A 25,723-nucleotide genomic window follows, 5' to 3' on the forward strand; every position below is an offset into this window, starting at 1 on the left:
GGGGGCTGGGTGCGGGAGGCGCGGGCCCGGCTCGCGCAGCAGGTCCCCGGGGTCGCCGGCGTGGCCCGGGTCCGCGCTTCCTCCTTTCTCCGGCTCGCCGCGGCCGCGGCCCCCTCCTCCCGCGCTCCCTCCCCCTCGCCGCCGCCGCCACCGCCGCCGCCGCCTCCTCCCTTTCTCTCGGTCTGTCTCCGGGCCTGGAATCCAGCCGGCCGCCCCGCCGGAGCGGCCAGGCCGCCGCCCGCCAGCGCCGCGCGCCCCGCTGGGGTCCGCCCGGGCGCGTCCGGAGCTCGCGGTCGCCGCGCAGGTGAGCGCCCCTGCCCCGCCGGCCCCGCGCCCTGCTGCGGGCTCCCGCCCTGCCCACTCTCCGGCGCGGCCCGTGAGCTGCCCGCCGCGGCCTTTTGTTGGGATGCGCGGGGGAGGCCGGGCGGGGTGCGGGGGGCACCGGAGCGCGGGGACCCTCGGTCGCAGAGTCCCAGGCTCAGTTAGGCCACATCTGAAAACCCGGCCGATCGGCGCCGCCCGGGATCGCGGCTGCGGGGCCCGGCGCCCCCGGGCCCGGCGCCCCCAGCCCGGAGTGGGCGGTGGGGGTGGGGTGGGCGTCGGGGACTGGGCGCCTGGCGGGCCACAAGACCTCCTTAGGTCTCACTGGGGCCTCGGGTAGGGCCTGGTGCTGCTGGCCTAGAAGAGACAGGGCCACCCTTTCCCCCCCAACCCCCCAGCCCCCAGTCTCGCCCCTGCGCAGGCCCAGCGGCCGATGGGCTCAGAAGTTGGCAAAAGTTTTGAGGTTTCACTACCGCCACCAGGTCCGCTTGCCCACCCAGGCAGGTACTGGAGGTGAGTTTGTGCCCCGTACTAGGACCACCACTTGTCATGCTGTGTGTCTTGGGGACAGCTGCCTTAGCTCTCTGAGCCAAGGCCTTCCTCAGTGGTATGTGGGTCTGACGGGGACTGCTGGGCTGGTGTGAACAGAGGGGACTCACTCTGGGTATCCCTTAAATCTTTGGGGCATGCAGATTAGAAAGGTGGACAGAGATGTGTGAGGCTTATAGGGCCCTGAACACGGTTTTCCCAGCCTCACAGACTGTCCAATAAAAGCAGTGGTGGTGGGATCATCTGGGCGGAGGTCAGATTCAGTTACTAAAGTGGATGTTGGGGTGGGTAGGGTTCTCTTCCCAACCTTATGGAGTCCAGGTATCTAGGTTTCTCGTTTTCCTGAGTGATCTGAGCCAGGTACTAACTATCCTTAGACTCCACATCAGCCCTCAGGTGACTGTCCCCCTGCACTTGGGCAGCTCAGGACTAGGCATGTATGGGGGTGGGGTGGGGTCTGTAAATGAGCCCCATCCTGGGGCTTGGAGCTTGCACAAGATGGTTGAGGTACCTGTGGCACAGTTGCCTGCAGAAGTGGGTAACTCCATGCTTCAGAGGCTGCCCTAAAGCCCCTCCAGAAGACTGAATGTAGTCAGGACAAGAGTGAATGACAGCCAGTCCTGTCAGAGAGGATTGATCAGTTGGGTTGTGATAGGTACCTCAGTGGTAGAGCACATGCTTAGCCTGTCCGAGGCCTTGGCTAGCTGAGGAACCACTGAAAGGTAGATAAATCAGTAAAGAAAACGGAACAGTAATGACCAGAGCTGCTGATATCCAGCAAAGTCCTGGGGCTAGCTTTCCTGAAGAGCTGTCTGTCTGCCCTTTAACCTGCGGTGACTTTTAGGTCAGTCCCAAGGCATTGTTGGAAAAGGCTCCCTCCATGTCTTCTGCACCTGCAGAGACATAAGGCCCTACTGGAGACGGGGTGTGTCTTGGTGAGGTAGCCTTTCCACAAGGGAAGTGATTTACAGTGTGTCACCTCTCAGCTGACCTCCTGTCTACATCCTGGGGTACAGGCTGAGAATGAGTGCTAGGAGTGCCGTGCTCCACCCCACCCCCAAACTCATGTTCTTCCTCCTTCGTCCCAGCCTTAGGGCAACCCTGTCTCTCCCACCCCATCTTCTCCTGTCTCCCGTGTTCTCCCCACTCGCCTACCCCCAGCCTCCAGCACATTGGCTGGCTCCTGTTTGGGGTTCTTCCCTGATGGTCATCTGAGGGTCAGGGTGGGGATGGGGCGTGTCTCGCTCCTCTAAGCCCCCAGGGTCTAGGAAGGACATCGTTAAGTAACTTTTGTTCTTGCTGTCCATCTGGTCCTCTGCTGGCTTTGATCGCGCATTGAGCACATACTATGTACCGGGGCCTGGGAACTTGGTTGAGCAGCTTTGTGGTAGGAGGAGCAGACAGCTTCCTGGAGGAGGGGCTTGAGCTGGGGGAAGCAGTGGTCAACCAGCCGAGAATGCAGCTGGCCCAGTGTTCTTCCTTTCCATTCAGAAGGTCATCAGCCTGGGGACTTGCTGGAAAACTGTGAACAGATCCCTGGCTCCTAGAAACTGGAGTGTGGGGGATAGGCCGTGTATCAAGCAAGTGGCCAGATAAATGAATATATAATCGTGGCTGTGATAAGGGCATGGCCTGGGGAATGGAGAAATCCTGAAGGAGGAGTGGAGGAGGTGTCTGGGCATGAAGCTAGGGGAAGGTGTGCCAGGCAAAGAGAGGTGTATATGTGCAAAGGCCCTGAGGTGGGGGGAATGTATAATTGTAGAGAACCAAATGAGATGGGATGATCTAACAGGGCCTGCTATCAATAGGGCTGCTCCCTCTGAGGGCCCCTGGAAGACTTCAGAAGGATCTTGGCTTCCCTTTTTTACATAGGGAGCTGACAGGTATCCTCTGTGTGAACCAGATTAGCTGGAGGCCAAGGCACAGAGCTAATGGAATAGATGTATAGTCTGGACTCGCATATTCTGTGGGAGCCCTGATTGGGTCTCAGGAAGGGAAGGTGTATGAGTCTAGGTTTTGAAGGTACAGTAGGAGTTCAACCCAGAAAGCCAGAAGCATGAGAGCCCAGGAAGCACAGTTTGGGGGTGGGGGTGGGGAGCAGGGCTGGTCAGCCAGGAAACCGGAGATCATACTCTGACAGGCCTGAGTTCAATTCTGGCCGTTGACCATCCTGTTTGCTGTGTGTCTTTGGGTCTTTCATTGTATCTTTCTGAGACTCGGTTTCTTCTTTACAGAAAGACCAAGCAAGCATCCCTCCTTTTCCAGGTAGGGTTAAGAGAAGCCTCTGCGCCCGGCATTAGTTAATGTTCAGAAAATGGGTCCTGTTTGCTGTGTGTGGCATTGGAAGCCTGTTATTATCTCTGGGCTCAGCCTTGCCATCTGTGTGGCCATGGCCTAGAGTGGGAGTTGACATGGGTCTGCAGGTCCCATTTGGGGCAGGGCTTGCTAGAAGTGGATGTTCCTAGTAAACCGAAGTACTGTGTTGAGCCACCTTCTGAGGTCCAATGTTAGCTTCATGGGAAACAGTGCTGTGATAGATTGATAATGTCTGCTGTGGACAGAAGCTTAGCAAGCATTGACTGTGTGCTATGAGTTTGTCATTCCTGATCTATCCAGACTTTCTCTCTTCACCGTGTGTGTGTGTGTGTGTGTGTGTGTGTGTTGGGGCTAGGAAGAACATGCTAATGCCTTTGTAATGGAGGACTGTCCCCACCAGTTAGCCTGCCTGTGAGCATAGCACAGCTAGTTAGCTCTACTAGAAGGCTAGGCAATTAGGGAGAATCCCAGAGCAGGAAGCCAGAAGCCCCATGTTTCCATCCCTCGTTATGGGACTTTGGGCAAGTGACTTCCCGCTAGGACTACTCAGATGAGTTCTAGAAAGGAGAAGCTGGGAGCGAGGAGAAATGGAAAGATTCTTGTGGCTTGTTTCTTCCTGTTGGTCCTCAGGGTCCTTACCGTGGAACCTGAGACTGGGTCCTGCCTGGGGTTGGGTGGGGCAGGGGATGTCTGGGATGGGTGGCAACCAGTAGCACCACTGAGTCTGACACTGGGGGCAGCACCAGGAAGCATGGGGATCCTGCTGGGGCCTGATAGCTTCTTTCAGGCCATTCTGTCCAACTTGTGGCCTCCACTTGAGTTTATCTGATGCCACTATGTTCTCCAGAGCTGGACCACAGCAGAGTGACCCACTATTTCTGTTTCCTGTCCTGGAGTGAGTAGAACTTTTATTCCTGTTTTATGGAAGAACAGGAGCAGGAGTCTTCACTGTGGCCAGTGTCTTTCTGCGGCAGAGTATGGGTTCCCTGACGTCCTGGGTTTGCAATCATGGCGGGTGGGTATTGGATGGTCCAGTTACATGATCTCCTTGGTAGTAGTAAGGCCTAGGAAGACAATTGGCTCTGGGTTTGAATTCTGATGTGGCAGCCCTTTTGCTGCGTCTGATGGTGGGGAAGTCAACTGTTCTAAGCCTCAGTTTCCCCAATCTGAGTAGCCCTAGCATATCTCTGGGAAGGTGGCCTGACTCTCAGGTGTGCTAGTGTGGGTCTAGTGCTTGGGCGCAGGGCCCACTCAGGGTGTTTTCATACTGTGAGGGAAGGTGATTCTGTGGTGAGCCAGAAAGGCAAATTGATCTGGGAACCCTCTGGGCTGGCACCAGCCACCTCGGCCTGTGGTTGTCTTGTCCTGTACATCTAGGAGGGATCGCATTGGTTGCAGCCTGCCAGCTCCATCTAGCTACTCCGAGGCCAGCTCCCATCTCTCCACGTCCCCCCTAGAACTTCATCACATGCCCGTCCCGTGACTCGCAGTGCCCAAGAACCTCCTTACCGTGTGGGGTCCTCCCTGTGAGATATCTGCTCTCTGGGTAGTGGGTGCTTCTCATGCTGACCTGGGTACAAGCTGCACTTCCCTTGTTTCCGGTGGAGGCAAACGGAGGCTCAGAGAGGGTTGGGGCCTCTGCATGTCTCCTGGAGATGTCCCCAGTTCAGACAGAGTTCCTTCCTGAGACCCAGCCTCTCTCGTCTGTTGTGTCTCTGTTGTGGGTTACCCCGCGGGCGCTCTGAGCCACTGGCTGGTTTCCTGTCTGCCTTTGCCTGTACAGGTCCTGCATTCCTGTGAAGGTCCCCAATTCTTTTATTGGGGGTGTGTCTGACACAGGGCCTGGCTGTATAGCCTAGACTGAGCTGGAACTCATCTCTGGTCCAGCCTGGCAGGAAGGAGTGACTCTCCTACCTCTCTTTTCTGAGAGTTGCGGTTTCAGCATCCGCCGTCTCTGCTGGCAGGTACCCCACTGTTGAGCAAGCCCTCCCACAGCGGAAGTATCCCTGGCTCTCCCCTCACCTTCTGTCTTCTCCCTGCGCCTCCTCTACCCTTTCTCTGTCACCCTCAAGGCTCCATCTCTGGCAGATAGCACCTCTAGGCTGGTTTTCTCTGCTTCTAAGGGAGAGTGTGGTAATTACCACTCCCGAGGGCACAGCACTTTATAGTTTGCAAAGCACTTCTATGTAGTTACCTGCGCACCCCAGCAGGGCTGTGATGGAGACTGAACCCAGTGATCACCTTCATCACAGATGAGGAAGCTGGCCTCAGGTTGGGCGTCTGCTGGGTGCTCTCCCTGCTTAGGCAGTTAGGACACCCTATTCTCCTGAGTCTTGGGTCTGTCTTTTCCTATGAGTGCCTAGATGGATCAGAGAGGTTAAGTGACTTGCTTGGGGTCACAAAGCCTTGAAGGGGTGAAACTTGGAGGTTCCTTCTGAGGAATCGGTGAGAGGCAGGTCACGCCCCCTTCCCACCTTTCTGAAGAATCCCACGCAGCTGGGTTGGTGGATGGTGTGACAGACAACATCTCACTGAGGTGGCTGCTCCATCTGTCACCCTGGGCAGGGTGGGACTCCTGTACTGCCCAGGTGGCCCTGCTGTGCCCTGTGGACTTTGTTCCTGCCTGTATCTGCTGGGCAGGTAAATGGCTTCTCCCTCGTCCACGTCAGGAGACAGCAGCTTTTTCCCTTGGGCTGGCTCCCTAAATATCTTATGCCTGTAGGAAGTTTTCCCTCAGTGGCCAAGGTGGTAGGAAGGGGAGAGTGTCCAGGCAGAGGATCGTGTGATCAAAGGCAGCCTGGGGCCCACAGGGGTATTGTGGGTAGAACGGTTCCTCACCGCAGGTTTTGCCTCCTTCGCCCAACCCCCACCCCTCCAGGTGTTCCCAAGGCCCGGAACCAGATGAGCCACTGTTCTATTTGGGGACAATTCTGCTGTTCCCATTTCAATCCTGTGCCCTAGTTTTAGAAGCAACGTGGGTTTGGTTACCAGTTGGCCATTTGCAGGCAGCTCCCCCACCACCCACTCTGCCCACACCTTAGATCCATGGGCATCATGGTCAGAACCAGCCTTGGCTGCTTTTGGTGTTGCCTGGGACTCTACCCCTGGGCTCCTGGAGCTCTCCATGCTTAGCAACTGAGGGTGTCTGGGCCACCTGTGGGTGGGGGCGGGGCACAGGAGGCTGCTCCAGGGCTCTGAGGGGAGATGCACTTTGGAGGAGAGGACAGTGTGATCTGGAAGCAATGCTCTGGAGCCAATTACAGACCCTGATGTTTGCTCTACTGTGACCTAGGTGACACAGGAATGATGGCGGCCTAGCAATGCCAAGGAGGCTTCCGGGGAGGAAGGTCACCAAGGTCCCAAAGGGTGAACAAGAGATCCTGAGAAAGAGAAGGGTGAGGGCGTCTTTAGACAGAGGGAACCCAGGAAGTAAAGTGTGTGTGTGTGTGCGTGTGTGTGTGTGTGTGTGTGTGTGTGTGTGTGTGTGTGTGTGTGTGTGCATCGCCTGCGGCTGTGGAACTTGGGGTCGTTTATACCTGCTGAGAAGGAGCCCGGTTCATCCTGCACACTCAGTGTTGTGGAAGCAGGGAAGGCATGGTCGGTAGAGAACAGAGGAGGATGAAGTGGAGCAGGGGCTTAAGACAGGGGTCAAAGCTCCTGACTGGGCAGAGGACAGAGGCTGGCCTTCTGAGGAGCCTCATCAGGGCCTTGTGATGCAGCCTGTGAGCTGGTTATGAGCGCTGGGAGCTGGGGCTGGGCCTGGTGCCTTCTGTGGACCCCCAAGCGTATGCTCTTTACATACAGCCTGATGGGGTGGGAGGCCCCTGGGAAGATGGCTGTATCCAGTTCTGTGGGTCATGCCTGGCTCAGGCAGTGTGGCCTTGCTGAGTGGCTGTGTCTGGGAATATCGAGAACCTGGGTCGGGGTGGGGAGACAGGGAGGGATGCCGCAGTTCCCTCTTACTGCATCTGTTGGTAACACTGCCCCTTAGGAAATGGGGTGTCGTACGACCGGTACCCCAGGCCACCTAGAGTGGACTCTGGTCCCGGTCCCAGCCTCCTTCCTTGTGGGTGAGCCTCCCAGGGCACAGTCCACCCTCTCTTAAGCTCCTGATAGTCTGAGGGCTCTATGGACTGTGGAACCTAAGAGGCCTAGCTTTGAGGCCTTACACTGATTCCAGCTGGGAGAGCTTGGCCAAGTGATTGTTCCCTTCCTGAGCCTCAGTTTCTTCCCTCACAGAAATAGAGGGTGTCCTCTGGAGGGTTGTGTCCAGTGTTGTACAGTCCTGGGAGAGCCTGGCTCAGAGCCACAGCCTTGCTGGGCTGCCAAGGGGCAGCTTCCGGGCGCCCTGAGCTCTTAGCTCCAAGGACAAAGCCCCTTTGTGGGGAGACAGATGGAGCCTGGGAGCCCCCTCCCTGGGGAGCAGGGCTGTGTGCTCCTCCTCTGCACTCCCTCCCTTGGGAGAAGGAGCTTTCTGAGGTCAAGGGTGGGATTGCACAGCCTGGCTGCTCTGACGAGGAAGCTCAGCATCTCTCTCCCGTCTCAGCCAGTTCTCAGGAGCCCAGGCATCCCCGGCAAATCCAGATCCTACTATGGATTCCCTGCGCACCCAACATTCATCCTTCCATTCCCCATCCATCTTCCCATTCGTCCCTCTTCCTTCCGCCCTTCAACCCAGGCCCCTTCCCCTTACTGGGCCTGTGCTCTGTGCCCACACCATCTGCTCTGTTCTGAAAAGGTGTTCAAAACTGTCCCAGCCAGGCACTGGTGTTAACGCGACACTGACCATCAGTGAGTGTCAGCTGTGAGAAAGTGGAAGTGGCCCTGTGCTCATCCAGAGATTGCTGCCATCAGAGTGAAGGTTCATGCCAGGAAAGAGGACTGGAGGCCCTCTGGCAGGGCTGAGGGGGTCCTTAAGTCCCCTGGAAAGGTTGACTTTTGAGCTGAGACTGGGAGAGAGGGGAGTTGGCTGGGGTGGGACCATTGAAGCGCCTATTGGGACAGGTGACCTTTGTCCTGAAGACCCAAGGAAAGTGAGGGAGTGAGTTGTGGAGAAATGGAGGGGAGGGGGGGAGCAGACTCTGGGCATAGAATGGCCTGTGCAAGGGCTCTGAGGCAGGAGCATGCTGTTTCCAGGGAAGGGGGAGCTATTGTCGTGGGCACTAGAGGGAACTGAGGGGAAGGTTAGGGCTGGTGTGGCCCCCAGTAGGGACTCAGAGCCTTTCATTTAGGGGTAAGACGCATGGGCCAGAGGGTTCAGGTCAGCATCTCTGCTCCAGAATGGGAGAAGGAAGGGACACTTCCTTCAGGGAGCTCAGGGAGTGTTTGGAGCTGGAACTGACAAGGTTCAGAACCTGGCTACTGAGGATAGAAAACCGAGGCTGAGCGTGGCTTCTCCTTGGCCAGGATCACATAGTGGGCCAGGGATCTCAAGGCCTAGGGGACCTATGGCTTTACACAGACCCTGGCCCCCAAATCCCAGACAGCAATATTAAAGTTTACCCATTTCTGTCTTGGGAAATGGAGTCTGCTCAGTTGGCCTCCGGGCTTGACAAAGCTTGACTCCAACCTGCTGAGGGAGCCCAGCCTCAGTTTCCTCTGCTCGTCATAGTCTCTCCCTCTCAGCCCTGAGGCAGAGCTTCCTCACTGCAGGTGTGTGAGGGCCTGCCCATCCAGGGCTGGCTGGAGCCGGGCTGGGATTTCAGACATCTCAGCATCTTGGGGTCGAAGGTTCCTGAATCAGAGCCAAAGCCTCTCTCCATATGGGGAAGCAGCCCAGAAGGGCACCACAGTTTGCAGAAGGCCTCCTCACCTGGCACAACAGGTCAGCATTGTGAGCCAGGTCATTTACTGCCTAGCACCGCCTCTCCCCTTCCCTACCCCCTGCTCAGGCTCCACTCACTTCCGGGCTTTGGCCTCTCTGCACAGGGGTTTGCAGCTTCTTGACATTGTGATACAACATTGTCATCTATGTGGTTCATGTTCCAGGGAGTCCTTTGAGTTATAAAAACAAAACAAAACAGGTGTGCGTGCGTGCGTGCGTGCGTGCGTGCGTGCGTGCGTATGTGTGTGTGTGTGTGTGTGTAGTCTTGTTGAAAGTAAGCTACAACTTTGTGTGAGGTTGCATCTGGCTGGCCTGGGGCGCTGCAGCCTGAGGCCTGCAGGGTGGACACTTTAGATGTCTAGAAGGGATCTTGTTCTGCATGGCACAGGTCAGGGGCTGAGGTCCGGCAGTGAGCTACAGGACCAGTCTGTCTGTCCTGAGTGTGTGGTGTGAGCCCCATTTTTCACTTGCTTAGCTTCTGTCTTCCTTCCCCTTTCCAGGGCCAGCTGGAGCCTGCAGGCTCTCCCCGGTGGCACTGGAAGAGCTGGTTTGAGGCTTTTCAGCCTCTAGCGTGCTTGTACTGAGAATGCAGGACCAGGCATGTTCTGACAGCCATGGCCCTTGGATCCGCTCCCCCATTCCTGCCTCACTCCTTACTCACTTGGCAAACGCTCTACCCCCACCTCCCACCCAGCTCCCGGCCCAGGCCTGTGCTGGGTGGGGCTTGGGGACTGGAGTTGCTTTATATTTTACATTGCAGGCATAAGTTGGGTGGTCAGAGCCTCTGCTGGGACTTCATGCAGGGAGAGCAGGGCTGGGGCTCAGTTTGGGGATGAATAGACATGTGGCCTAGGCTACCTCTTCCTCCTGGGGAGGCTCTAGGTGGGCCCAACAACCTCCCTAACCACCCAATCACCTCTGTCTGTCCACTCATCTATCCTGCTATCCTGCCATCTTCCATCCACCCACCCACCCATCCATCCATCTGTCCGTCTGTCCATCTACCTACTTACTTAATGACCTACCTTCCTGTCTGTTCCTCAGTGGGGCGCATCCATGTATCCATCCATGTACACATCTACCCATTCGCCCATCTATCTACCTGTTCCTTCTCCTATCTGTCCACGTATCCGTCTATCATCATCCGTGCATCCATTCATCCATGTACACTGGGCTGGACTCAATCCCTGCCTTTGCAGTGTTTGCTGACTGGCAGGGCGGACAGAAAACCAGCAAACGAGGGATCAGTGGGCACCTCTGTTAGAGGGAGCCAATTGCCATGGACCCTATCTGTATAAAATGGGGGAGGGGGTTTGATATGCCCTCTGAAATGGACGGGCTGCTGCTGTACCTGCATCGGGGAAGGTGCTCACACTGAAAGGCTGGCTGGCACTGGGAGTGGGGTGGGCTTACAACTCTCAGGGATGGAACCCAGGGAGAGAACATGCAGAGGCCCTGAGACGGGTGGGGGTGGAGCATGCTTGGAGTGTTGGGGCCACAGCAAGAAGCCAGGGGATGGAGTGGAGAGGGAGATCGTGGAGGGAGAAGTCCTGAGGGGCAGAGCTCGGTGCCCAGGGTGACGAGGAGCAGATGGGTGTCTGTTTGAAATACTTGGGTACTCGGGCATAGCTCACCATGCAGTGTAGCCATCTTCTTTCTGTATGGAGGAGGCATAGCAGACCCTCTTCTCCCCCTCACATCATGCGAAAGTAAATCTCTATAGTGTTCCATGTTCAATGTATGTTTCTGTGTATCTGAAAATTTATAGTCTACCCAAAGCCTGCCATTCTTTCCTGCCAGCTACCTCCTTCCTCTCTTGGTATAGTTTGCTGGTGAGGACGTTGGCTCATAAGGCCAGCCTGCCAGTGGCCATGCTGACTGAGCTCAGGGCCTAGCACTTAGTAGGTGGCCAGAACACAGTAGCCGCTGCTCTGATGGACTTTCTGGGCGTTGGGCCCTATTCTTGGGGCTCCACTAGTTGAACTTACTTCATTCTCATGACCATTCTTCAAAGTAGGCTGTTTGTGTCCTGATTGTGTAGGGGAGGGGACAGGCACAGGGGTAGAGAAACTGCCAGGGTCACATAGTAAGGAAAGGCCGGAGCTGGGTTTTGAACCTGGGTCGTTCAGCTCATAATCCTCATGATGAGGGAGGGCTTGGCCCAGATAAAGAGGACTACCTCTTTTTACTGGGTATGGATAGGTGAGGTTGGGAACTGACCAGGAGCAGCCCCTGAGAAGGGAACAGCATGTGCAGAGGCTGGAGGATCATTTAGGGGTGAAGCAATGTCAGGGGGTGGAGGGGGGTAGAGCAAGCAGCAGGCCCCCAGCAGGCAGGAGGGTTGTCTGACCACTGCCCTCATATTCAATATTTTCCTCAGTTCATGGATAGCGAAGGAGACAGCACCTGTGGGCTAGGGGGTGGGAGGAGGAACTTAGCACTCGGGCTTGGCCACTTGGCGTTCCTGCCCACCCATGTCCCCAAGGGAGATGCCACCTGGGTGTGGGCGGGGAGGAGGGGGCACCATGTTCCCAGAGTCGAGAAGCAACCAGAGCTGTTGGCAGGGAACAGCGGGCACCGTGGGCAGGGGCCGGCTGGCGGCCCCTCTCAGGGCCCATCCGCCTGCCGCTAGGGAGGAGGGGGCTGCCCAGCTGACCTTGGAGAGGCTGGGGTAAGATTAGAACTTGTTACTTCAGTGTCCAACCAAGGTCACTCCGTCATCCCGAACATGTCAGAGACTTTGTGCCCAGATGCTGGCTTCGGCCCAGATGAAATGTGGCCTGTCTGGGGTCACTCAGTGATGGTAACTCCTTGAACTCATGAATGAACCATTTTGGCCTGTCTCTTAGTGACTCCTCAGCTCCAACCACACCTCCTCTACTCTCCCTGTCCTGGGACAGTGCAGAAAATAAGGGTTTCCTGGTCTCCAGGCAGTCTCCTGGATCCTCTCTTCAGATGTAAAACTGTGAAGTTGCAGACTGTGAAGAGACTCCTGGGGTAGTGGCAACCACAGGAGGGTCTGTCCCCAGCCCAAGCTCCCATCTCACCCAGCCGTTTGCTATGGAGCTGTCCATGTGCTGGGTTCCAGGAAAGACCAGCCCAGCCACAGGCTCTTTTCTGAGAGCCTTTGCAGCCTCCAGGGGCAGCTTACTGGCTGGAAAAGCTGGGGGGATTGTCACAGGAGTCACCAGCTGTGGCAGGATCTTAGACTCATCTGCTTCATCTGTAAAATGGACTTAAGAATTTCACATGGGCCTGATATGGTGGCACAGGCCTTTAATTCCAGTGCTTGGGAGGGAGGCAAAGGCAGGTGCATTTCTGAGTTCAAGGTCAGCCTGGACTACTTACTGAATTCTAGGCTAGCCTGTGCTATGTAGTGTGACTCTTATCTAGAAAACTCATAAAATGAGCTGGCATGGGTTCTCAGCTAACAGGCTATGTAAGCACCATGTAAATGGGAGGTAAAGGCAAGCACTCAGAACTTCAAGGTTATCCTTAGCTATGTAGTGAGTTCAAGGCTAGCCTGGGCTCCATGAGTCCCTGTGACGGTACTCAGTAGATGCTAGGTAAGTCTCAGTCATCACTACTGTCGTGGGTATTTTATTAGCCCTTCGTCCTCTCCACATTGCTAAGCCATTTGTGAGGGTTACCCAGGCAAGCAGGGCGTTCCCTCAGTCACACTAAAGACAGTCAGGGCGCAGATACCTGTCCTCGGGGAACTTCCCCCAGAATGATGCTGTAGAGGGGGCCACCCTCCTGTGAGATGGGTGTGGGTCCTTTTCCCTACCCCAGGTGGGCACTGCGGGAGCCTGTCTGAATATCAGCTGGGGACCCATCCTTGAGCCCCAAAGGCTTTCAAGCTTCCTCTCGCTGGCTGAGAGGCTAGAAGGAGGCTGTGGTGCCTTGGCTCCTGGGGCCTGAAGTGTGCACCTGTCTTTCTGTCTAGTCTTTGTTCTCCTTTGGAAAAATGAGCTGACCCAGGAGCTTAAGACCCTCCATGAGATCATCTGGGACCAGTGGCCTTGGAAAAGGCTGAAAGACAGCTAGGCCTCAGAGAGTGGCTCAGGCCCTGACTTAGCTTCTTTGTCAGACATGGCTGGCTGTCCCTGTGACCAGGGCCTGGGAGAGCTGGGGAGCTGCCCAAAGGAGTCGGAGGAAGGCCCCTCGCCAAGGCGACCTGTAGGCTAGTACACTGCCCCTGAGAACAACACTAGGACATCCCCAAACCATGAGGCTCTCCCAACCTGGCTGGGCCCTGCACTGCCCAGTCTGCCTGCCATGTCCTACTCATTCGTCCCTCCGTGGCAGACACCCTGCTTCCAGTGCTCAGTGGTGCATCTGGTGTTCCTGGTCCTGCTGAGAACAGCCTCAGAGATGACGGCAAGGGCAGACACAGGCCTGGCTGGCGTCTTATGATGGGTGGGCCCTGGGGCAGGGGCTAAGGATCCCGGACAATCCATGCTTGTTCCTAATGCTGTCTCTTAGTTGCCGCATGACCTCAGGCAAACAGCTAACCCCCTTTTGGACCCCAGTTTTCTCATCTACACAAAGGCACCGGTCACACAGGGATAGGGTGGAGCGTCTTGGGCTCATGCATGGTGTATTATTTAGCATGGTGCCCGTCCCTGGGAGTCACTCTCCACTGAGAGCCTCCAATTTAGACAGCTTCTGGGGTTTGTCCTCTGGGCTAGGGGAGAGTCGGGAGAGTCGAGAGTGCTATGTGGTCACAGCACACTCTCTGGTTTTCCCTTTGTGGCCAGCTGGTGTGTGGTAAGCTTTTCAGCCCAGTGACCTTTCTGGGATGGATGATCCAAAGACTTCCTTTGCCAGAGACCCTAGCCCTACTGTGGGGACCTTGCTGCCCTGCGTGGGGCTGCCTCTGTGGGAAGCCTGCCTGGTCTCTGCTGTTGGAGCACACACAGCACACTCACTCTGAGGCTCTGGGTGACTGCGACAGTCACCCGGTGTCCATAGTAACATTGATCACGGGCAGAGAATGTGGCTTAAGCACAGCCGTGTGGAGAAGTCACTGACAAACATCCTTCCGCAGGACAGAATACAGAGGCCAAGAGTGCTGAGTGACCTGTGTAACCATGACAGGCTGAGCTGGGATCTGAACAAAGGCAGGTAAGCTGGGTGCGATCCAGTCTCATGTTGGCTGGTCTGCATTAAATGTGTACCCGAGGCTAACTTCAGCTGCTGGGTAGCTCTCAGCTCACTATGTAGCCCAGGCTGGTCTTGAACTCACCATATAACTGTGCGGTTGTAATTTGGTAAACAATGTCTTTTAGTGGAGTAGCAGGTATATGTGCTACCCTCTCCAGTTCGCCTCTTTCCTCCCAGACTGGAGATGATACTAGATTTGAGGCAAAATTATAGAAATATCAGTTTGCCAATCTGTCAGGTGAACATTGATTTCCAGGATGGCTTTAAAAACTGTCACAGCGATGAGATAAGTTCCCACGGGATTAATCCATTTGAAGTGGCCCATCGCGTGCTCTTGTCAGAGTTGATTGGCTCTGTTCACTTAGCATATTTTCAAGACCTACTTAGTTGGGGCATCATTTAGCCAGTTGTGTCAAGACTGCTTGTCAAATAACACTTCATTGTGTGGATATGCCCTATGTCTGCCTCTGTCCTCTGGGTCTCTCTGTGTGGGGGTGTCGGGATGCATGCCCCCGTGAGCACATGTAGAGGCTGGAGTCTGACATCTTCCTCAGTCACTTGTCCATCTTATCTTTTGAGGTAATGTCTCTCTCTGAACCCGCACCTCACTCTCTAGTCAGGAAGTCCCCAGGGTCTGCCTGTCATGGCTTCTATTGCTGGAGTCACAGGCATGTGCTGCCATCCACAGTGCTGGACGTCTGAACTCAGCTCCTCAGGGTTGCATAACGGACGGCACTTTACCCATACCACCGTCTCCTCAGCCCGCGTGCGCGTGTGTGTGTGTGTGTGTGTGTGTGTGTGTGTGTGTGTGTGTGTGTGTATTAACACATTAAAATGTTTTTGAGGGCTCGTGAAATGGCTCTGTAGGCAAAGATGCTTGCCATGGAGACTCAACCTGAGTGCGAGGCCTGGAGCCCACATGGGAGAGAAAACTAACTCTTCCGATTTGTCTCCTGACCTCCATGTGCACACAGTGGCGTGTGCGCCCCCCAAACACACACACACACACACACTCACACACTCACCCACACTCACCCCCACACACACTCACCCACACACACACTCAGACTCACCCACGCAGAGATGAACACTGAATGCAAGGGCTGGAGAGATGGCTCAGCAGTTATGAGCACGTGCTGCTTTTCCAGAGGTCCTGAGTTCAATTCCCTGTGTGCATGTCACGGTAACTCAAATTTCAGGAGATCCAATGCCCTCTTCTGCAAGCCTTGTGCATGCACACGCTACACAGACATACATGCAAGACAAAGGGCTCACATAAAATAAATCTCAGAAATTGAATTGTAGGGCTGGAGAGATGGCTCAGTGGTTAAGAGCACTGACTGCTCTTCCAGAGGTCCTGAGTTCAATTCCCAGCAACCACATGGTGGTTCACAACCATCTGTAATGGGATCCGATGCCCTCTTCTGGTGTGTCTGAAGACAGTGATAGTGTACTCATATAAATAGAATAAATAAATCTTTAAAAAAAAGAAATTGAATTGTAATGAAAACATTTTTAAATTGACATAAAAATATGTGTTTATAGATAACATGTGATTGATTGATTGATTGATTGATTGATTCTGTGCTGAGATGCAACCTTCCCTCACTCCTGCTAGGCAATTAGTTACTCCCCCCTGAACCATAGCTGTAGCCCCTGTGTGTTTTATAATGGTCAAACCATGTGAGCCCGTCTCCTCAAACACTGTTTCTCTGTGTTCTCACATTCAGAATTAGTTCTTGCAGTTTTCTAAAGTGTGCAGTGTATTGTTATTTACTGGCATCCAGTGTTCACACACAGGCACACGGGGACCTCTTCAACCCATCCAACTAGAGCATCCTGCACATTGGTCAATCTCTCCTCATCCCCTCTTTTCTCTTTCCTCTTCAACCTCTGGTAAGTACTGTTCTATCTTAGCTTCCATAATAACAACATTTTAAAAAAAGATGTATGTATGTATTTATTTCTTTATTAATATATGTGGGTTTTTTGTCTGTGTGTACATCTGCACACCAGAAGAAGGCATCGGATCCTATAGAACTATAGTTATAGACTGTTGTGGGCTGCCATGTGGGTACTGAGAATTGAACCCAGAACCTCTGAAAGAACAAGCAGTTATATTTACTACTGAATCATTTCTCCAGCCCATGATATCAACTTTAAAAAAAAAAGTTTATTTTATTTTATTTTAAATGTGTGTGTGTGTGTGTGTGTGTGTGTGTGTGTGTGTGTGTGTGTGTGTATGTGCATGTGGGTGCAGATACCTGAGGTGGCCAGAAGAGGGCGCCATTCCTCTGGAGCTGGAGCTACAGATGGTTGTGTGATGCCGCATGGATGCTGGGAACTGAACTCTGCAAGAGCAGCAAATACTCTTAACTGCCGAGCTGTCTTCCCACTCCCACAATAGCATTTTTTAAGGCTCTGCCCTGGCAGACACTTGGGCTGTTCCTGGCTATTATGAATACTTCTGTGGTGAACTGGATCTTACCGTGTCCCTTTAATGTACTCGTTTTATTTTGAAATCGTGTGTGCATGCATGCATACATGTATGTGTGCAGTGGTTTTGTTTTTTTTGGGTTTTTTTGGAGTTTGAGAGCTGTACAACAGGGCAGGCAATCTGAAGACCTCAGGAGCCAGGAGGAGGGAGAGGGATGAGAGTGAGGGGAAATCGTGTTTCTGGAGTAGGAGGTCTTGGATCCAGGTGGGCTCTGGGATGGACATCCGCCCGCCAGCTGCATGGGGTTAGGGATGAAGTGAGGATGCCCAAGACAAACAGACTTCCGGGTGGAACTCAGGCCATGGGTGGGCACAGCGGTGGGCTCTAAGCCTGGTGTTATGCCTGTGGTTGTACCCGGCGTGCGTGCAGTCCACTCACATGATCATCCATTGGTGGACATTGGGTTGTTTCATTGTGGGGCCACGGCTCATGCTGCCCTGTGTGCTGTAGGCTGTGGGTTTCTGTGTGGTTGCATTTTCATTTCTGCCGATGTGTACCCGGGAGTGGAGTTCCTGGATGGCGTGGTAAGTTCTCATTGAACCTTTTTTTTCCAGCTTGGTGAACCTCTGAGTTTATTGGGCTTACAAAAGCATGGCTGAGGGGTTACATATAGGAGTGTGGGTGACAGCAAAACAGATGCATCACTAGAAAATATCACTTCAGCATACATAACAGCTTCTCCATACATGCCTGGGCGGAGTCCAACCCCCTCCTTAAATGAACCTCCCACATTCTGTATGCTCTAGCACTTGCTAAGAGTGCGTACAGCTAGGCCAAATTAAGTAGGGAGAGTGGGCCCATCGAGCCTTTTAATGGAAGGCCAGACTGTTTTTTCAAGTGGCTGTGTCACTGGAGGCCCCCCAATAATAGAAGAAGGTGTCCCCATGTTCCTGACAGTGCTTGGTGCTGGCTGCCTTTCTGATGACAGATGCTCTGTGGGCAGGACACAGCATCTCACGTGACTGACTTGCCTTTTCCCGTGGGTCCTGGCGATGAGCTTCTGTCCATGTCAGCTGCAGGTTGGTTCTTCTGGAGGAGAAACGCCTGTTGGCATCCTTTGCCCATTTCGAAGTTGGGTTTTGTTCGTTGTCCAGTTGCACCCATAGGTCCTCGCTCATGCCAGGCAAGTGCCCTGCCACTCAGCCCTGCTCAGGTTTTTTTTTTTTTTTTTTTAGCTTTCACTTGTGTATTCGTATGTGTGGTGTGCATGAGTACAGGTTCCCCCCCGCCCCACCTACCCGGGCGGCAGAGGTGGTCAGGTTCCTTGGAATGGAGGTACTGGTGCGTGTGAGCTGCCTGGCGTGGGAACCGAACCTGGGTCCTCTGCAAGGATAGCAAGCGCTCTTAACCGCTGAGCATCTCTCTAGCCTTAGACACTTTGTTAAACATTGGGGTGTGTGTGTGTGTGTGTGTGTGTGTGTGTGTGTGTGTGTGTGTGTGTGTGTGTGTGTGAGAGAGAGAGAGAGAGGCAGAGACAGACAGAGACAGAGAGAGGAAGAGTGTGTGTGTGTGTGTGTGTGTGTGTGTGTGTGTGTGTGTGTGTGTGTGTGTGTTCAGACGTTGTGGCACAGAGGAAAGCTTTCGGGGTTGTTTTGCGCCTTCTAGCATGTGGGTCCCGGAGAGTGAACTCATATTTTTAGACTTGGCAGCAAACCTTTCCCCATCTGAGCCCATCTTGATGGTCTAGGTTTCCTTATATCATCTAGATAGAAATCCCTTGTTACATGATTTCGAAACATCTTCTTCTGTGTTTTGGGTTGTCTTTTTTTGGACAGGGTTATCTTAGTCTCATTTCCTGTTATGTGACAAAACACTCTAACAAAAACAGCCTAAGGGAGAAAGGATTCTGGTTCGTAGTTCAAGAGCATACTCCATCATAACAGGCACATAGCAGGGACACTAAGGTGGCAGGAGCGTGACCCAGCTGATAACATTGCATCCACAGTTAGGAAGCAGAGAAGGTGAACAAAGGCCAGCCTCCAGTCTCCACTCACACAGTCCAGGATCCCAGCCAGGGAATGGTGCCACCCACAGTGGACATGTCTCCCACCTCCGATAAAACGGTCAAAATTATCTCTCACAGTCTTCCCCACTATCTCCCCAGTGAGTCTAGATTCTATCTAGTCAACAATTAACACTAACCATAACATGCCTTACTGTGTAGCCCAGGCTAGCCTCCAATTCATGATCCTTCTACCTCAGCTTCTCACACGCTGGGATTCCAATCTTGCTACACCTCACCTGGCTCTTCTCTTTGCTTTCTTAAGGGTGTCCTCTGGAAGAACGTCAGGATTCTAAGTTAGGATAAGTAGGAGCTTATTTTCCTTCTGTTATTGGGTCCTGAGTGCCCTGCATGAGAAATCGTTGGTCTCAAGGTCTTGTGGCTTTTACCTATATTTCCTTTCAGGTCTTTGTTTCTTTGAGACAGGGCCTCTTGTAGCCCAGGCTAGGCTCAAGCTAATATCCCTGTTTCTACTCACAGGGTCCTGGGATTAATGTGTGTTCCACCAGGCCTGACTGCCCTCATGCAGGCTTTTTGTTTTGCCTCAGGGCTCAGGCCTGTGGTCTGTTTCAAGCCATTTTTGTGTTGGAGGAGGCTGCCAAGTGTTCTGCTGTCTCTAATGGCCGCTCTGTTGTCCCAGCAGCCTTTGTCAAAAGACTACTGTCACTACTGAGTTGTCTTGGTGCCCCGGTAATGCCGTCTGACTCTGAGAGTGTATTTGTTTTCTGAAATTTATTTATTATTATTAATCGTGCGTGCATGCATGCATGCACGGTGCACGCAGACGTCATAGTGCACTCGTGGAGTTCCCAGAACAGCTTCGTGGAGTCAGTCTCCTGCTTTTCTATGTGCTCTGGGGATTGAACTTAGCTCATCTGGCTTGTGAAACAGTCACCTTATCCACCGAGCCATCGCGACAGCCCTGAAGCTGCTCCATAGGGTTGCAAGGCTGTGCGTGTCACAGTCAGCACTGTTGTGATGTCCTCAGGTCTACGGTATGTTTGAAGCAGAGACTCGTGACGTCTCAGTCTGTGTTTTCCACTTCAGGATGGTTTTGACAATTCCTAGTGTCTTGGCTTTCCACATGTATCTTAAAGTCAGGCTGTCAGCATTCGTAGAGAAGTCAGCTGGGCCTCCCCAGTTGGTCGGGCAGGGTTCTGCCTCCCCAGTTGATCCGGTGGGAGAAGTGCCATCTTTTGTACACAAGTACACAAGCTTGTGTTTGGGGGTGATCCAGAGGTTCCTTAGCTGTCACTCCTGTCATTTTGAGACAGATTCTCTCACTGACTTGGAGTTCTCTCAGGAGGCTGGAGTCCCAGGGATCTGCTTGTCTCTGCTTCAGAGCAGGGCTTACAGGTGGTGGGTGCTGGAGCACAAACTCAGGTCATCATGATTGTGTGGCAAATGTTTTGCTGATGGTGTTTGCAAGCTCAGCCTTGTCATCTGACCAGTATTTGCCCTCATGACCTGTGGACACGGGTGGCCTTTCCTTAATTAGCTCTTGAATTTCTTACAGCAAGTTTGTATGTAACCTTTGGGAGCTTAAGTCTTGCCTTTCTTTTGTTGATGGTATGGGATGTTCTTACTTTCAGTTTGGTTTATTGGTTGCTAGTGTGTAGAAATGCATTTCTGTATTTTGTGAGACTAGGGGTGAACCCCAAGGCCGTTTGCATATCTGATGAGCACTGTACTGTTAACCCACACTCCAAGCTCTATTTAAAAAGGTTTATGTATTAGTTAGGGTTCTCTAGAGTTATCGAACTTATGGAACAGCCGTGGACGGGAAGTCCAAGAGTCTAGTAGTTGCTCAGGCCCACGAGGCTGGGCGTTTCAGCTGGGCTTCTGTAGAACTGGGTTCCAACAGATGTGCTGGGACGTGAGTGCAAGCAGGCGAAGAAGAGTGAATCTTCCTTCTTCCAGTGTCCTTATGTAGGCCTCCAGTGGGAGGTGTGGTCCAGTACAATGACAACTGGATCTGGAACGTGCGTTGTCCCAGGCTGACCTTGGACTCAGAGATCTGCTCGCCTCAGTCTCCTGGGATTAAAGGCATGTACTGCCTTGCCTGGGCCTAAGCTTTTCATGGCCACCATGTCACGATCCAGGTCGGAAATTTATGTCTTCCAGATCTAGATCTAGATCATAGCTGTGCCCACCATTTCTGGATTGTAGTTCATTCCAGACATAGCCAAGTCGACAACCAGGAATAGCCATCACAGTTTGTAAAATCTTTTTTGTGTGTGTGTGCACGTGTGTGCATGTCCATGGCATGTAAGTGGAGGTCAGAGGACCACTTTTGGGAGTTGGTTTTCTCCTCCTCCCATGCGGGTCCTGGGAATTGAACTCAGGATGTCAAGCTTGGCAGTGGGCGCCTTTACCCACTGAGCCACGCACCTCACGAGCTCTGTCTTTACAGGTTGACCCTGTTATGTGCGACCTTCCTGAACTCACTAGTTCTGAGACTTTTAGTAGACTCCTTGGAGTTTTCTCTGAGATCATGTTGGCCCAGCATGGTGGTAGGGGCCTGTAATCGCAGAACTTAAGATGCAGGAGAATCAGTTCAGAGCCAATGCTAGAGTTCAAAGACATCTTGGACTACTTGAGACTGTCTCAAAAGTAAACAAGCAAGCGAGCAGACCTATAATGTCACCTGCAAGTAGACATAACTTGACACCTTCCCTTCAGCCTGTAGGCTTTGCCCTGTTACTTCCTTCCTCAGCAGCCCAGAGTACAGCTTCAAACGGAAGTACTGCTAGGAAGGGACATCTGGGCTTTCCTATCTGTCTGTCACCATTAGCACCACACGAGCTGTGGCTTTTCTAGATGCTCTGTGTCAGGTGAGGGAGTTCCCCATTTGTTCCTCCATCTCCCTCACGCCTTCCCCTCCCTCCTCTCCCACTTCCTTTTCCTGTCCCTCCATTCTTCGATAGAGTCTCCATTAACATTGCCCGTGACTGCCTGGAAGCTTGTGGTTTTCTGCCCGTCTTGAGTGCTGGAATCTCAGGTATGGCCCACTCCTTTTTTGTGTGTTTGTGGTGAAATGGTGTGGGGTTACGTCAGACGTCTTTTCCGTGTGTGTTTAGATTACCGCACGTTGAGATCATCGTGTGGTTTTGTTCTGTAGGGGGGTGAGTGTGTTAGTCACTGGTTTTTTAAAGAGGAAGCTTGGCCCGGTGCTGGTTCTTTCATATATGTCTGAGCTGTCTGCTTGCTGTCTGTAGGCAGTTTTTAACCTCTGGAGTCCGAGACGTCGGTTTGTCATTTTTCTTAGGGTGTCTTTTTGCAGTTCCAGGGACACTGGCTTCATGGAGTGAATTGGAGAACTGGCCATAACTATCCCTAAGTATCTGGCCCAATCCATCACTGAAGCCTCCCCGTCATCTGGCTGAGGTCAAGAGAGTTCACCAGCGAAGCTGTCTGGGCCTGGGCCTTTTTAAGGGAAGTTTTAAAATGACTAACTCAAGGCCCGGAGAGATGAATCAGTGGTTAGTGACGCTTGCTACTCTTGCGGAGGAACTGGATTTGGTTTACGATCCCCTCATTGGGAGTCTGTCACCTCCTGTGACTTTAGCTCCAGGTGATCTGACACTTTCTTTTGGCTTTCATGCCACACGTGCAGACACAGACATACACAAATAGAAAAATTTACTGATTTGGGGCCAACATGATGGCTCAGAGGATAAGGCCACTTGCTGCCAAGCCCGATGGCCGGAGTTCAGTCCCTGGGACCCACATAGGAGAGATTTGAATCCCACAGGTTGTCTTCTGAGGGTGAGCCTTGAGCCTGAGACTCTCAGGCTGCCCTCGCGCTCCTCCAGCCTCAGCCTCCAGGGTGCAGGGATCACTGGCACCCTCCCTGACACCTGCTCATCTTACTCCTGGGTCTCTGCCTTCATGCCAGCCTGAGCGGTAACCTGAGTCTCTCTGTCTCCTGTTCAGCACCTAGCAGAGCTTTACTGGTGATCTTCCTGCCGTTCTGTGGCTCTGTCAGCCCCGTGCTAAACCCCTCTATTCCTTTTCATTCCGTTCACTTTGCGTTTACTTTGTTTTGACTGTGGCGGTCAACGTATGGAGACCTCCCTTCTTGGCAGAGACGTTTACCCGGCAAGTTCTCTCCAAGTTCCCTGTTTGCCGCAGCCTTTGCTGTGCTGGGTTTTCACTTTCTTTTCTAAGTGTTTTCTAATTATTTTAGTGTTTTCTCCCAAGTTAGTCTCCGCCCGTGAGGTCCCCTGATATCTTTTTTATTGACTGATTCTGCTCCGTCATGGCTGGAAACCATGATTTGATTTCTTTTAAATGAATTGAGCCCTGTTTTCTGGCATAGCGTATGGTCTGACTCGGACGATGTTCATCCACCCTTGAGGAGAATGTGGATCTGCTGTTGCCGGGTGGCCTCTGTGGTTCCATTCGCCTTTTGTCTGAGGAGTCTTGTGGTGTGTAAGGCTCCCTCAGGAACTGTCTGTGGGTTTTTTGTTTTTAATCTTGAGTGAGCTCTTTATATATTAAAAAACTCTTGTTTATCATAGAGTTGCAGTTTTTTTTGTTTTGTTTTGTTTTGTTTTGTTTTAAGTTTAAATTTGTTTATCAAGCCAGGCAGACTCTTTGTCTATAGGCGGGATCTTTTTGTAGCTCGGGATGGCCTTGAACTCACCATCTTCTTCCCTCAGCCTCTTGAATTCTGCGTTGACAAGTGCGTGCCTCCTCCATGCCTGGCTACATTGTGATTTTTTTATATGAACTGATTTATCTTTTTCTTCTAAAGAAACTTAAGTCTTTAAAAATATTACATATGATAGGCATGAGGATGCATGCCTTTTAAACCTAACACTCACGAGAGGAGGCAGGAGGATCTCTGTGAGTTCAAGGCCAGCCTGGTCTAATGGTCTAAATGGTAAGATTTGGGACAGCCGGGGCTGTCTGGACAAGAGAGACCTTGTCTCATAAGTAGAATAAGATAAAATAAAATATAAAATGAAATAAAATCAGGCCCAGACAGAAGGCCCAGTAGGTAAGAACACTGGCAGCCTTTACAGAGGACCTGGTGTTCGTTTCCAGCACCCACGTAGTGACTCACGCTTGTCTGTACTCTAGTTCCCAAGGACCCCAGTGTCCTTCCTGACCTCTTTGGGCACAAGGCACAAGGTGTACATTTGTACATAAAAGCAAATATCTGTATACCTAAAATTAAAACGTATTTCTTAAGTCAAAGCCTGTTTTTGAGACCGGCTCTCACTAGATTGCTACGGCTGTCCTGGAACTCACTCTGTAGACCAGGCTGGCCTTGAACTCACAGAGATCTGCCTGTCTCTGCTTCTTGAGTGCTGGGGTTGAAGATGTGCACCACCACCAGCCTATTAGGACTTTTGCTTGTTTGATTTTTGGAGATAAGGCCTCACTATGTAGTCCTGGTTGGCCTGGAACTCACTCTGTAGACAAGGGGTGGCCTTGAACTCACAGAGACCCGCTGCCTCCGCCTCCTGAGTTCCGGCGTTAAAGGCGTGTGCCAGCAATGCCTGGCAACCCGTTAGGGATTTTCCCAGGCTCACACTCGGCTTGAAGGCTGTATAGGATAATGCTTGTACGGTGCTCTTTTTCATTTCAATTTTTGACACTGTTGGTGTGTGATATGATGCTGGTTTTTAGCTTCCTGTCGTGCATAATTCACTTTGCCTGTGATCGTTTTTCCATGTGTTCTTTTTTTTAAAGGTGTGTTTTGTTTTGTAATTATGTGCTGTGTATGGGTATGTACCCAGTAGTACAGGTGCCGTGGAGACCTCCAGAACTGGGGGTACAGGTGTCTGTGGGCTCTCTAAATCTAGGCTCCAGAAACTGAAGGCGAGGCCTCTGTAAAAGTGCTACACACTCTTAACCTCCGAGTCAACCGTCCCTCTGCTCAACAGAGCGTATGACCTTGCCATCTCAGGCCTCCGTCCACACAGTCTACAGACGATGACTCTGACTTCTTTTCCAGTCCCTACCTTAGTGCTGGATGAGGCATTGGGAGGTCTCTGATGAAGAGAGCAATCGAAGAGAGGTCAGAGGTCAGGGCTGGTCTTCCACAGGCATGATGATGTCAGCAGATACTCTCGATTGCTTCCCACCTGCTGAGCACTTTGCGAGCACCACTACCCCAGGTCTTCCTTACCACAAGCTCATTTGAGTAGGAACTATCATGCCATTTCAACTTTGGAGGGGTTAACTGAGGCCTGCCTAGCCTGTGTGCCTAGAAAAAGCTGAGCTGGCACCTGCCCTGGCATTGTAGCTCCAGGCCTGTGATTTCCTTTTGATGCTTGTTATGCCTGGGGCGATGGGGGCATCTGCGTGGTGGGCAGGGCCTGGAGGCATAGCTGGCACCCTTCATTTCTGTTGCTGTGGGCCAGACTGCTGCTTCCCCTATGCTGTAGGGACAGTGACAATCCCTGGTGAGCACCTGCTTTGATGTCAAGGCCCCGCCAACCCTTCTTACACTGTTTCTCTGTTCCCTGTAAGGACAGAGTTCATCAGAAACCAATTCCCCTGTCACACAGATTCTCTTAATTCCAGATGTCAGGCTTAGTGTATAATCACCTCTGTCTTATGTATGAGTGTGTGTGTGTGTGTGTCTGTCTGTCTGTCTGTATTATAATGTTGGGGATGGAACTGAGGGCTCACGAGTGCAGGGCAGGGGAGCTTCCTCTGCTGAACCATACCTGAGTCCATGCCCATTTGAAGGTGGGAGTCTCCCAGGGCGCCATGGCAAGATTCAGTTAGATGCAAACCTGTGCCCCACTCCGGTAGGGTCTTCATCACAGCCCTGCTCCACCTGGCCACATTCACCCTAAGAAGAAGAAACGGTCTTCAGGGGAGAAGGACTACTGTGAGCCTCCTAGAGAGGGGGTGGAGTCCTGGGCGGTGGGGGGCTGGGCGGTGGGAGCTGTCCCCAGAGCAGAGCAGTGGACTCTGGGCCATCCACTTAGTCCTCACCACAGGGGGATTGTGGGATATTCTCGAATGTTCTTAAGTACTCAGTGGCCTTTGGCTGCTTGCCTAGGGAGCACCAGACCTCAGGTTT

The 25,723-nt window shown here is 52.7% G+C and overlaps 1 long non-coding RNA gene across 2 annotated transcripts in view; it reads left to right on the forward strand.

Annotated features, from left to right (window-relative positions):
* Positions 1–216: 216 nt before the first annotated feature.
* LOC116902225 overlaps positions 217–25,723 on the forward strand; it is a 30,547-nt gene continuing 5,040 nt past the window's right edge. Inside the window, exons 1-3 of one of the 2 annotated variants that reach the window (XR_004388052.1) lie at positions 217–304; positions 14,061–14,137; positions 15,977–16,072. This is a non-coding gene — a long non-coding RNA (uncharacterized LOC116902225). Of the gene's footprint in view, positions 305–608; positions 835–14,060; positions 14,138–15,976; positions 16,073–25,723 lie in introns of those variants that run through there. The other variant, XR_004388053.1, reaches the window with a different exon arrangement.

The sequence above is a fragment of the Rattus rattus genome, chromosome 5 (assembly GCF_011064425.1).
Source record: "Rattus rattus isolate New Zealand chromosome 5, Rrattus_CSIRO_v1, whole genome shotgun sequence".
Classification (NCBI taxonomy): Eukaryota; Metazoa; Chordata; class Mammalia; order Rodentia; family Muridae; genus Rattus; species Rattus rattus.